The sequence below is a fragment of the Cupressus sempervirens genome, chromosome 4 (assembly GCF_028749045.1).
Source record: "Cupressus sempervirens isolate cs-2001-9-10 chromosome 4, ASM2874904v1, whole genome shotgun sequence".
Lineage (NCBI taxonomy): Eukaryota > Viridiplantae > Streptophyta > Pinopsida > Cupressales > Cupressaceae > Cupressus > Cupressus sempervirens.
The window spans coordinates 701,532,877-701,544,966 of NC_143121.1; positions in this window are offsets into that span (position 1 = coordinate 701,532,877).

The following is a 12,090-nucleotide window of genomic DNA, read 5'->3' on the forward strand; positions in this document are numbered from 1 at the left end:
GTGGATCACCATTAGCCAAGTTCAGAGATAATTGGGGAGAAAACAAGGTGTCAACACATAGATGAATGATTATGCATGATATCTTATAGAGGAGGTCCTAGGCTAGGGACTGATGTTAAGCTATGAGGAGTGTCTCTAAGAGACTTGGGAGTTGTAGGGTATTGTGTTGAACCTTCTTCTCTAGGTTAGGGATGCAAGAGTTGCTATGGAGTATCAAAGATGACTACAAGAGAATCCATTTTTGAGATTCACATATCTGACCAAGAGGGCCTCTTAGATCAAGGATGTGGATGAGGACAATGATGGAGGAGATGAAGGTGATGGTGGATGAGGTAGATGACATATAGAAATGGTAGTGGTAGGTTTAGGAGAAGTTCTCCTTCTAGTAGTTTACTAGGACCTCATGTGAGATGGAAGGGTGAGGGTGATCACTTAGTATTGTAGGTATTCCTATAGTGATGAAGGAGGGTTAGCTTGAGGGATCACACTTCACCAGATTCCATGTAGAATACTCAAAAAATAAATAACAAGAGCCACATAGAAGAACACCAAAGAAACTAATAGATGATAGATCAGTGGTGCAATTATGAGTGGAGATTAGGTATTTATAGGATAAGCTACAAAAGTCTCACATTACTATTTTAATGAGAGATCAACAACTACAAGATGTGAGATAGAAGGCTAGAGATAGAGAGTAGATGCTAAATAAGAGTGGGATTCGGTGAGATATGATGCATAGAAACACAGGGCTCGAGAAGGATACTACTACAAAGCCTATATTGTAGTGGTTTGTAAGGAAATATGAGTTTTCAATTACTCATAATACACAAGATATTCACATGGATAAATATAGCCTCCCAACATGACACATGCTCCAAATCCTCCTCTAATATAGAAAGGAGGAAACTAGTCATGAGTGTAGATTGAATTTGGGACTAGATTTTGCTATCAAGATTTTATACTTCAAATTTTTTGGCATTGTCCATATTTTAATCTCATTGTACTTGTACTATTGATATACCATTTATATATGAGATAATAGATTCAAAATTTTTGGAACATTGTATACTTGTCTTTTTATGTGTTGATACTCATATTGTGGATACTCTTTACTTTCATGCTCATGTGATGTTGATCTATAGTTACTCTATCTTATCTATTCAATACCATGGTATAGATGCATAGCTTTCATAACTTTTATCTTGATATAAATATCTTGAGCTTGATATGATTCATAATATGAAAACTTAACATTTTGGATGATCAGATATGATAATTAGATTAACAACCTTGATTAGAGGATAGAAGAAACTAATGAAAATCATTGAAAGACCAAAAGATGATAACAAGATGATGGAGGGATAGAAGAGAATGAATATGGTGATCAAGAACATTTAACCATAAAATACCAATGATTAAAGTTGTCTCATAAGGAAATATGAGTTTTTGATTACTCACAGTACACAAGATATTCAAAGGGATAAGTATAGCTTCCCAACATGACACATTCTCCACCTCTTCCTCTAGTCTAGAAAGGAGGAAACTAGTCATGAGTGTAGATTGTATTTGGGACTGGATCTTGCTATCCAAATTTTGTACTTTCAAGATTTTGATATTATCCATATCTTGATCTCATTGTACTTGTACTATTGATATACCATTTATATATGAGATACTAGATTCAACATTTTTTGAACATTGTGTACTTGTCTTTTTATGCGTTGATACTCATATTGTGATGTTGATCTATAGTTTCTCTATTGTATCCATTCAATACCATGGTATAGATGCATATCTTTCATAGTTAATCTTGATATAACTCTCTTGAGCTTGATATGAATTCATGATATGAAAAATTAGCATTTTGGGTGGATCAGATATGATAATTAGATTAACCCCTTTGATTAGAGGATAGAAGAAAGTTATGAAAATGATTGAAAGACAAAAATATGATAAAGGGATAATGGAGGGATAGAAGAGAATGAAGATGGTGATCAAGCATAGTTGACCTTAAAAGACCAATGACCAAAGTTGTTTGATAACCTAAAATGTGAGTTTTGATTACTCACAATACACAAGAAAATTCAAAAGGATAAGTATAACCTCCCAACATGACACATGCTCCACCTCCTCCTCTACTCTAGAAAGGAGGAAACTTGTCATGAGTGTAGATTGTATTTGGGACTGGATCCCAATATCTAGATTTTTTACTTTCAAGGTTTTGACATTATCCATATTTTTTGATCTCATTATACTTGTACTATTGATATACCATTTATAAATGATATACTAGATTCAACATTTTTTGAACATTGTGTACTTGTCTTTTTATGTGTTGATACTCATATTGTGGATAATCTTTACTTTCATACTCATGTGATGTTGATATGTAGTTTCTCTATCTTATCCATTTAATAACATGATATATATGCATAGATTTTGTAGTTAATCTTGATATAACTCTCTTGAGCTTGATATGACTTCATGATAAGAAAACTTAACATTTTGGGTGGATCAAATATGATAATTAGATTGACCCATTTGATTATAGGATAAAAGAAAGTGATGATAAAGATTGAAAGACCAAAAGATGATAAAGGGATGATAGAGGGATAAAAAATAATGAAGATGGTGATCAAGCATAGTTGACCATAACAGAACAATGACTAAAGTTTTCTAATAAGGAAACATTAGTTTCTGATTACTCATAGTACACAAGATATTCAAAGGGATAAGTATAGCCCCCCAATATGACACATCCTCCAACTCCTTCTCTAGTCTAGTAAGGAAGAAACTAGTCATGAGTGTAGATTGTATTTGGGACTAAATCTTGATATCTAGATTTTGTACCTTCAAGATTTTGACATTATCGATATTTTGATCTCATTGTACTTGTACTATTGATATACCATTTATATATAAGATACTAGATTCAATTTTTTTTGAACATTGTGTACTTGTCTTTTTATATGTTGATACTCATATTGTGGATACTCTTTATTTTCATGCTCATGTTATGTTGATCTATAGTTTGTCCATCTTATCCATTCAATACCATGGTATAGATGCATAACTTTCATAGTTAATCTTGATATAACTCTATTGAGCTTGATATGACTTCATGATATGAAAACTTAGCATTTTGGGTGGATCATATATGATAATTAGATTAACCCCTTTGATTAGAGGATAGAAGAAAGTGATGAAAATGATTGAAATACCAAAATAAGATAAAGGGATGATGGAGGGAGAGAAGAGAAATAAGATGGTGACCAAGCATAGTTGACCATAAAATATCAATGAGCAAAGTTGCCTAATACGAAGACTCTCACCTCACTCAAGGAAAGATTCAAAGATTGATGCAAAATCTAATGAAAATGAAAGTCCAAAGTGTAAGGGTATTCGTTAGGTCCTTATTTTCATTATTGAGCCTTATTAAGGGATATCACAAGATATTACAACTATCACTAGTGCCACCATGACTATGAAGATATGAATATGATCTATATTTGATAAGATGTAGGAAACTAACATTTGCATCAAATATATTAATGTCAAGATGACTTAGGTTAAGTTTCTAGTTAATGTTGCAAGATCATACTAGCATTGAGGCATAAGTACCAAGATGACCATAATTATGGTCTTGTATAAAACAAACATTATAATAACAATCAAGGATACAATTCAAACTTACCTAAGTGCTCAAATGAATTAGGTTGAGGTATACGAAAAATTCTAATCATGATGGGCACTACTTAGACACATCTAATGCATCAAACACATAGGATCATTGAAACCACATGTAAAATAAGAAGAAAAAGAAAATATTCCCTAACCCCCAATCCTCTAGTCAAGTGACATCTCAAAGAAATTAAGGAGGGTAAATTAGTAAAAGCCATCAATAAAAAATAGCATACAAATAAAATATCATTAAGCAAAGCTCAATAATTTTAGTTTAAGTGTGGTGTAAAGATTGTTGTTGATATGTTTAAGATTTCTACTCACAATTAAGCATATGATTTGGATTGCCAACAAGATGTTAGTTTGAGGTAAAGCTATCCAAAAAGTGTTGAGAAAAACTCAATGTACAAAACATGGTGTTAAGATACACTAGTTGGGATGGTGTTGAGAAACACCTTTTTTCGATGGTGTTTGGAAATACCACTTGTGCCTAGAGATAGATATGGTATGATATTCCCCCCTAGTTAGACTTAGCTAGAGACTAGTTCTAGACTATGTGAATGTCAACTGGTTCATAGCCAAAGCCATAAGATGATAGATAGAGTGAATAGTTTACAAGTAACACCTTTTTCTAGGTTTTTACCACCTAGAAGGACTATTTTTTCTACCATGATGCCTATTTATAGGTTGTCATAGAGGCACTTTAGTTTTTTGATTTTTTGCTTTTCTATTTTTTTCCATTTTTTTGATATATATTTTTTTACACCATTTTTTTGAGATTTTTCAATTTTTTTGAGGATACATCAAAGTGACCATTTTCTAGATTTTCACTATGATGATAATTTTTTAAGGACTTTCTATGATTTTAAGGATTTTTTTAAGACCATACATCAATTTTTTAGGATCATATACTATGTACAAGAACTTTGGATGCAAAGAATGTCAAACATATATATTTTTAGACAGATGGTGTTGATGAGCTCCAAGAGATATTCTCCCTCTGGTGTAGAGATTTGGTAAGCACCTGAGCTAATGTAAGCTCTTGTAATGTAGTAACCCAAGCAATTTGGTTCAAACTTCCCTTTTTGTTTGTGATTCTATTAATTCTTAGGATCTCTCAAAACTAGATCACCAACCTCAAAAAATATTTGATGTACCTTATTGTTGTAGCTCTCCAATATTCTAGTTCTAATAGATTCTAAGGTGATTAACCATGTCTTGTTAGCGCTTATCCAATAGTTCAAGTTCTTGGATGTGAGATATTTTGTAGTCTTCACTCGATAGAAATCCTTTAAGGGAGACTCTAGGATACTTTATTTCTACCTCAATAGGTAAGAGTAATTTAGCCCAATAGACAAGATCATAAGGAGTAGCTCCCATTGGTGTGTGAATTCTTTTTCTATAAGCTCGTAGATATGGATTAATTTGAAGTTGTCAATCTCTACTAGACTTACTCAATTTTTTGTGCAAGATTTTCAGAATGGTTGCGTTAGCTGCTTTAACTTGTCCATTTCCTTGAGGATAGTAGATGGATGCCTAATATATTGATTTTAAATTTCTCATATAGTTACTTAAGGTCATTTTTCTTAAATTATCCTCTATTATCAATAATTTTAGAGGAAGGTACACTATATCAACAAATGATGTAGTTTAGGATAAATATGGACATTGTTTTCCTATAGAAATAGAAAGTAGTACAAGTTCAATCCACTTAGTGAAATACTCAATAGTTTTATGATGAATTTATGTCCTAATGAATTAGGATTTACCTAACTTAGTCAAAATCGCACTACTAAAATGACTAATGCATGATAGAAGGAATAAGATCCATGCTTAGAGCATGTATCAAATTTCTATGCATTTGATATTGCTTACAAGACTTTGAATATCTAACAACATCTATTTTCATAGTAGGCTAGTAGTAACTAGCCCTAAGCAATTTCTGAGGTAGTGCAAGGCCATTAGAGTGAGACCTATATATGGCCTCATTGACTTTGATTAATAAACACTCTCTATCTAGACATCCAAGAAAAGTACCATTGTGTTGACATTACAGTCATGTTTGTTATTAGTGACATACACTTATTTAGATTGTAGGCATCTATCAAGCATATTGTATAGTTAACATTGTTAATCAAGTATTTTAGTTGCTATTGAGTCCCTTGGACAGTTTTAGTTTGCACCGAGCATCTCAGTGTAAATTGAGCTCTATAGTTGCTACCAAGTTCCTAGTTACAATAGTGAGAATCTAAGGTTGATTGAGCCACTTAGTATTAACCAAGTGATTTAGTTTATATGCTGAGTTTCATAGTATTTTCCAAGTCACCAGTGTAAATTGAGTTCAAGACTACTTGGAAGTGATCAATATGGATTGAGCTTCTATGTCTACTGAGTACATGACAATGTTGAGCATTGACAGTGGATGCCGAGTATGAGAACCTCACCAAGCCAGTCTTTAGAACCTTAGTTTCTACATTATGGGCCAACTTTGTGCATTTTTTCTAGACTTTTATTATGGTCGACTTTGTGTTAGTGTAGTTTTTTATTTCCTAGTGGGTTATTTATTTTTCCCTATATTGCTAGGTTTTTCCTACACTTTTTATAATCTTGCTTAGGTTAATAAAGCATGTCTTATTTAGAAAGTGGTTATGAGGTGTCACCTTCCTACATGTGAGCATCCATTAGCTATCTTAAGAAGATACTTTGTTATCTTTAGTCTGATAGATGGTTGCTCCTCATTGGTCAGTGTTGCCACCTCCTCCCTCTTCCTAGTCTATATAAGCATACTACCTAGCTTGTATTTTTCATTGATTTCTTTTGCATCCTCTTAAGGCTATTTTGCTTCTAACATTTGCATTACTTTCTTGGAGACTAACTCTATGTTGCTATTTTGATTTTGTATCATTTTCATTCATAGTTTAGATATCTATTCTTTGCACTAGTTTTCTGGGTTATCAATCTTTTCAGATTCTAACATTGTATAAAAGCTTTTCTATGTGCAAGAGTAGATTTTAGTTTCCTTATTTGAGAGATTTGAGGGTGGGGGGGGGGGGGGGGTAATAAATCTTATTGCAGTTTTTTGAAAAATGAAGTATGCTCTTCTCTTGCATCTATGGATGATCTTGAGCATCATAAAAGTTTTGACCAAAAATCTTTTTAATCTTTGGGGTTTCAATCTCAAATCTGACAACCAACGTGCATATTTGAATTTTTCAATTAGTATTGCAAGTTCCACCATGCCATTGATGCACTTAGGAAGTTGATTCAACATTGTCATGTCATCTTATGGTTGCTGGGGTCATTTCTTGATTTTTGGAGCCATTTTTATTCTTAAAGGCATCTAATTTACACTACAGCTACATCTTTTGTACATCAACAAGAAAAATGCTTTCTGGGTTTTGTTTTCAGCACCGAAAAACTATTTGGCTATCATTTAGTTTTTTGCATGCAAGCTATATATTTTGCATAATCGAGCACATAAAGCTATAGATGTACCCCACTTCATTGGCAGTTGCAAATTTGAATGCAGTTTTTAAATGCCTCATTCTTGCTCATACATAATTTGATTTTAACGATTCTTGTTATGACCTTGTCTTTTTTTTGTGCTCTATCCACTAGTGGAGTTGTTTTTCAATTTTCATGCATAATTTTTTCAAAAATTGTAGATTCTTGCCCGTGACTATGCAAATTCTCATTTTGGAAACTTTAGAAGATCATAACTTTCTCATACGACCTCGTATCAAGGCAATTCTTTATTTGAAAGTGCATAATTTTGAGTAGATCGTAGTGGTGCTATTTGTTTCCTTGATTATTGTGCCCAAATTTCACTTTCAACATATGCTCTTCATGATGGTTTGCAATGCATTGAAATCATGACCACTAAGTATTTCTTTCTACTGGTAGTTGTAAATGCACTAAAATAAAGTTCCAAATCATATTTCTTTTTTTTGGGGAGGGGTGTTCTTTGATTGAGTAAAAGGGGGGGGGGGGGGGGGGGGCATTGTTGTGGATGGGTTCTCTTTTTTTTGGCATTTCTTCTCTACATTTCTTCATCATGGATCAAAAAAAATGCCCATCCCAACTCCATACAATTACTTTGAGTGGAAATTATGCATGACAATTCACTTAAGGAAAGCTAGATTAAATAGGATAATTATGAGACTTGAAACTGAACCTGATAAAGATGAAGACAAGCCTAAGTGGTTTAACAAATGTGATGAGGCATATGGAACATAGTGTTTGTCTGTTTCTCCTAATTTGCTATTTCACATTGAATCTTTGAATACACCAAATTAAATATGGTTAAAGCTAGAAATACTATTTTGCACCAAAGATTCAATGAGGGGTCATATGTTGGAAAATGAACTAATTAGTTTAAGTCCAGGCAATTTCAACACAATCCAGGATTTCTTCACTAAATTGAAGTCACTAAGGTTACAATTAAAATAATGTGGAATTGAAAAGAAAGATGAACAATTGATTCTTAATATTCTCCCTAAGCTAGGTTTAGAATATTTTGTGTTTGTCTCTACCTTCTATGCTACTAAGGGTGCACTTGGCACTCAATTCACCATGCCATCTTTATATGATTTTTTTGTCAATCTCACTCAAGAATAGGACAAGCTAATCCAGATGGGCACTCTTAAGTTCTCTAAGTCACATGCCTTGGCTGCCAACTAAGGCACAAAAGAAAAAAAAGGAAAAAGTAGTAACAACAATAGTAAGGATGAGAAACTAAATAATAGTGAGGAAAAGAAGGATCAGATACTGGTTGCTTCAAAAGAAACTATTGATACCCCATCTTTCGAGGGTGATAAGCCTAAGAAAGAAAAGGTCAAATGTGCCTATTGTAAAAGACCTGGTCATGATGAACGTAAATGTTTGAAGAAACAAATTGATCACTTGACATACATTCTTGAGAAGAATAATATCAGTGTTCCTAAGTCTATCAAACAAAGTTCTAATGAAGGGTCTAACAAGGAAAAAGAAAAAAATAAGGGGAAAGGAAAGGGCAAGGCCCTTGTTGTGGTTGCTTCCTCACCATCCACTTAGGTTCTTGATTTAGGTGCTTCACACCACATGACTTCATCTAAGGAAGAACTTGCATCCTTAGAGCTGTGTACTATGCCTTCTATTTTGATAGGTGATGACACTCCTATTGAGGTGCTTGGGAGAGGGTTTGTTGATGTGGAGGATGACACATTCCATGATGTTCTTTGTGTGCCCTCATTATCAACTAATCTCCTATTGGTTTACCAGATCACTCACACAGGTTTAGGCAAGTGGGTTGAGTTCACTCTTGGTTCAGTGGAGATATGTGAGTTGCATAGTGATTCTACAATTGCAATTGTAAGAGCACACTAATACATTTGGTACCAAATGTATTAGTGGAAAATCATCAGTCATGAATCTATCTATTTTCTCAGTTTGTTCCTAATTCTCCTTTGTCTATTTTTCTCACTCACTCTAATCATGTGAGTAAATTATGGCACAAGTAGTTTGGCTAGCTTAACTTCCTCTATTTGCATCAGCTCAACTAGCAGAGTATGGTCATTGGGTTTCCTTTGGTTCAATTCTCAGGCAATGTTTTCCAAGGTTGCATTCTTGGTAAGCATCCTAAGGAAAAGTTTGACAAAAGTAAGGCACATAGAGCTTCATAGATACTAGAGTTAGTTCACAATGATTTGGCTAGTCCATTTCAACATCCTTCTTTCAGTAGGGCCCGATATGTCCTCACATTCATTGATGACTTTTCTTGATATACTTGGGTGTACTTTCTCAAACATAAGTCAAAGGTATTTGATCATTATTAGTACTTCAAAAATTTTGTAGAGAAGCAATCCAAGAAAGCCATCAAAGTTTTGTGCACAAACAATGGTGGTGAGTATGTCAACCATCGGTTTGAAAGATTTTTCACTTCATAGGCGATTGATTTACAACATTCAATCCCATACAATCCTTAGCAAAACAGTGTTGCAAAATGGAAGAATAGATCCTTGAAGGAAATGAAAAACTGTATGATTCACTCTAGATCTCTTGTGTCACAGTATTGGACATAAGCCATTAACTATGCTTGTTATATCCAATACTGTGTTCCTCATCGAGCCTTGAAGGGAGTTACTCCTTTTGAAGCTTGGAATAGTTGAAAACCATTTGTTAAGAACTTTCAAGTTTTTGGCTTTCCTGCATGGGCCCACATTCTTGCAGAGAAACACAAGGCCTTGGATCCACAGAGCAGACCTTACATATTTGTAGGGTATCCTGATGGTGTGAAGGGTTATCGATTGATCCACTATACTACACATGAGTTGTTCATTGAGAGGAGTGTTTAGTTTGAGGAGGGACCTTCAAGCTCCCTTTCTATCACTTCTCTAACTCCTTCTACTTTGACATTGGAGTCACTTGGAATACATGGCAGATCTTTAATGAGTCAGATTCAACTGAGCTATCGTCTACCTCCACTTTCAATGCAGAGAGTGATTCAGAGGACTCACCTCCTTCCTCTCCTATTCATCATTCACAGGTTGATGATTCTCCTCATGATTCTCCATCTTCTAGTCCACTTTGGGATAGATAGACCTTGCAGTCTATAGGTGATTGGGTTGGGGATCCATCAGATACCAGGTAGACTCATTCACAATTCTAGGATGCTCCACATGTCTTCATTGCTACTACTTTAGATCCATAGTCCTTTCATGAGGCTTCTGGTATTCCTGAGTGGGATACAACTATTTAGGAAGAGTATAGTTCCTTGGTGAGGAACCACACTTGGGATCTTGTCCCTCTTTCTAAGGGAAGAAAACTTGATTGATGTAAGTGGATCTATTAGACAAAATTTGTGAGCTTTGTTGGGGGTGTGAGATGCTTCATCTTTTAGGGAGGCCTCTTCCTCTTACTTGGAGTCTTGATTTTTTTTAGGGGGTCTCTTTTCTCTCTCTTTTGGGGGACTTTTATATACATGGGTACCTCATCAGGCCTAACTTGCTGGGACACATTTCTACATTCACCTAAGCTTTGCTTATGGGGGGGTGTTAGTGTAGTTTTTTTAATTTCCTAGTGGGTTATTTATTTTTCCCTATATTGCTAGGTTTTTCCTACACTTTTAATAATCTTTCTTAGGTTAATAAAACATCTCTTCTTTAGAATGTGGTTGCAAGGTGTCACCTTCCTACATGTGAGCATCCATTAGCTATCTTAGGAAGATACTTTGATATCTTTAGTCTGATAGATGGTTGCTCCTCATTGGTTAGTGTTGCCACCTCCTCCCTCTTCCTAGTCTATATAAGCATGCTAACTGGCTTGTATTTGTAATTGATTTCTTTTGCATCCTCTTAATGCTATTTTGCTTCCAGCATTTGCATTACTCTCTTGGAGACTAACTCTATGTTGCTATTTTGATTTTGTATCATTTACATTCATAGTTTAGATATCTATTCTTTGCACTAGTTTTCTGGGTTATCAATCTTTTCAGATTCTAACACTTTGTAATATAATTAATTGGATAGGTATATATGTAATGTATTGTATCACATCCAAAGGGTGACACATAGAGTATCAAAGGAATGTAGTAAGCAAAAAAAGAGTAGAAGAGTGAAGTACAAGGCCAGAAGAAGTATAAGGAGCAACAAAGATTTATCTATCATAGCAAGGTGATTTTACACTCAAAGATATCTCATTTAACAAACCAAGTTATAGATCAGAGATCAAGCTATTGTTTCATCCTAACATGTGGATTAGTCAAATCCTTTAACAAGGTAGACCTAACAGTCTTATGTAAATCTCTTTACTGAGTGCATACTTCATTGTTTTCTTGTAAATCCTTTAGCAAGGTGGACCTAGCAATCCATATTTCTCCTAATAGGGTAGATCATAAGAAGTGATCATTATAAGCCTCAACATGAAAATTTTATACTGAAGTACTAAAGCTTGTGGGTATCATCCCTACCCTAGTTTTACTTTCTATTTGGAAGGTTTTTGGGTCATCAAATTGTGTGTTAGAAGTGTTATGTATGCTTTAATGTTTTTAGTTACTCATGCATGCAACTAGATCAAAATATACATGAATGATTAATTGTTATTTAAGGATTACATTTTACAAGTTACTTATTCGCCCCTCCCCTCTCAGTAACTTAGCCTATCATAATATTTCCAACACATTAATACCCCTCCTAAAAAAATTACCACATATGCTGGTATAATGAGATATATTATGAATAAGTTGGCATTTTATATTTTGAGTTAAGTTTTTAGTGATTTCTTGGTCACATAGGAAGGAATAGATCTTATCATAATGGGATGAGTCATGGCCAAAAATGGTGCAAGTAATGTAGTTATCAGGGGAATCATAAGCTAGAAATCACAACTCTTCCACTATGAATTCATATCTAGATTCATGTTCTTAAAGTTGAA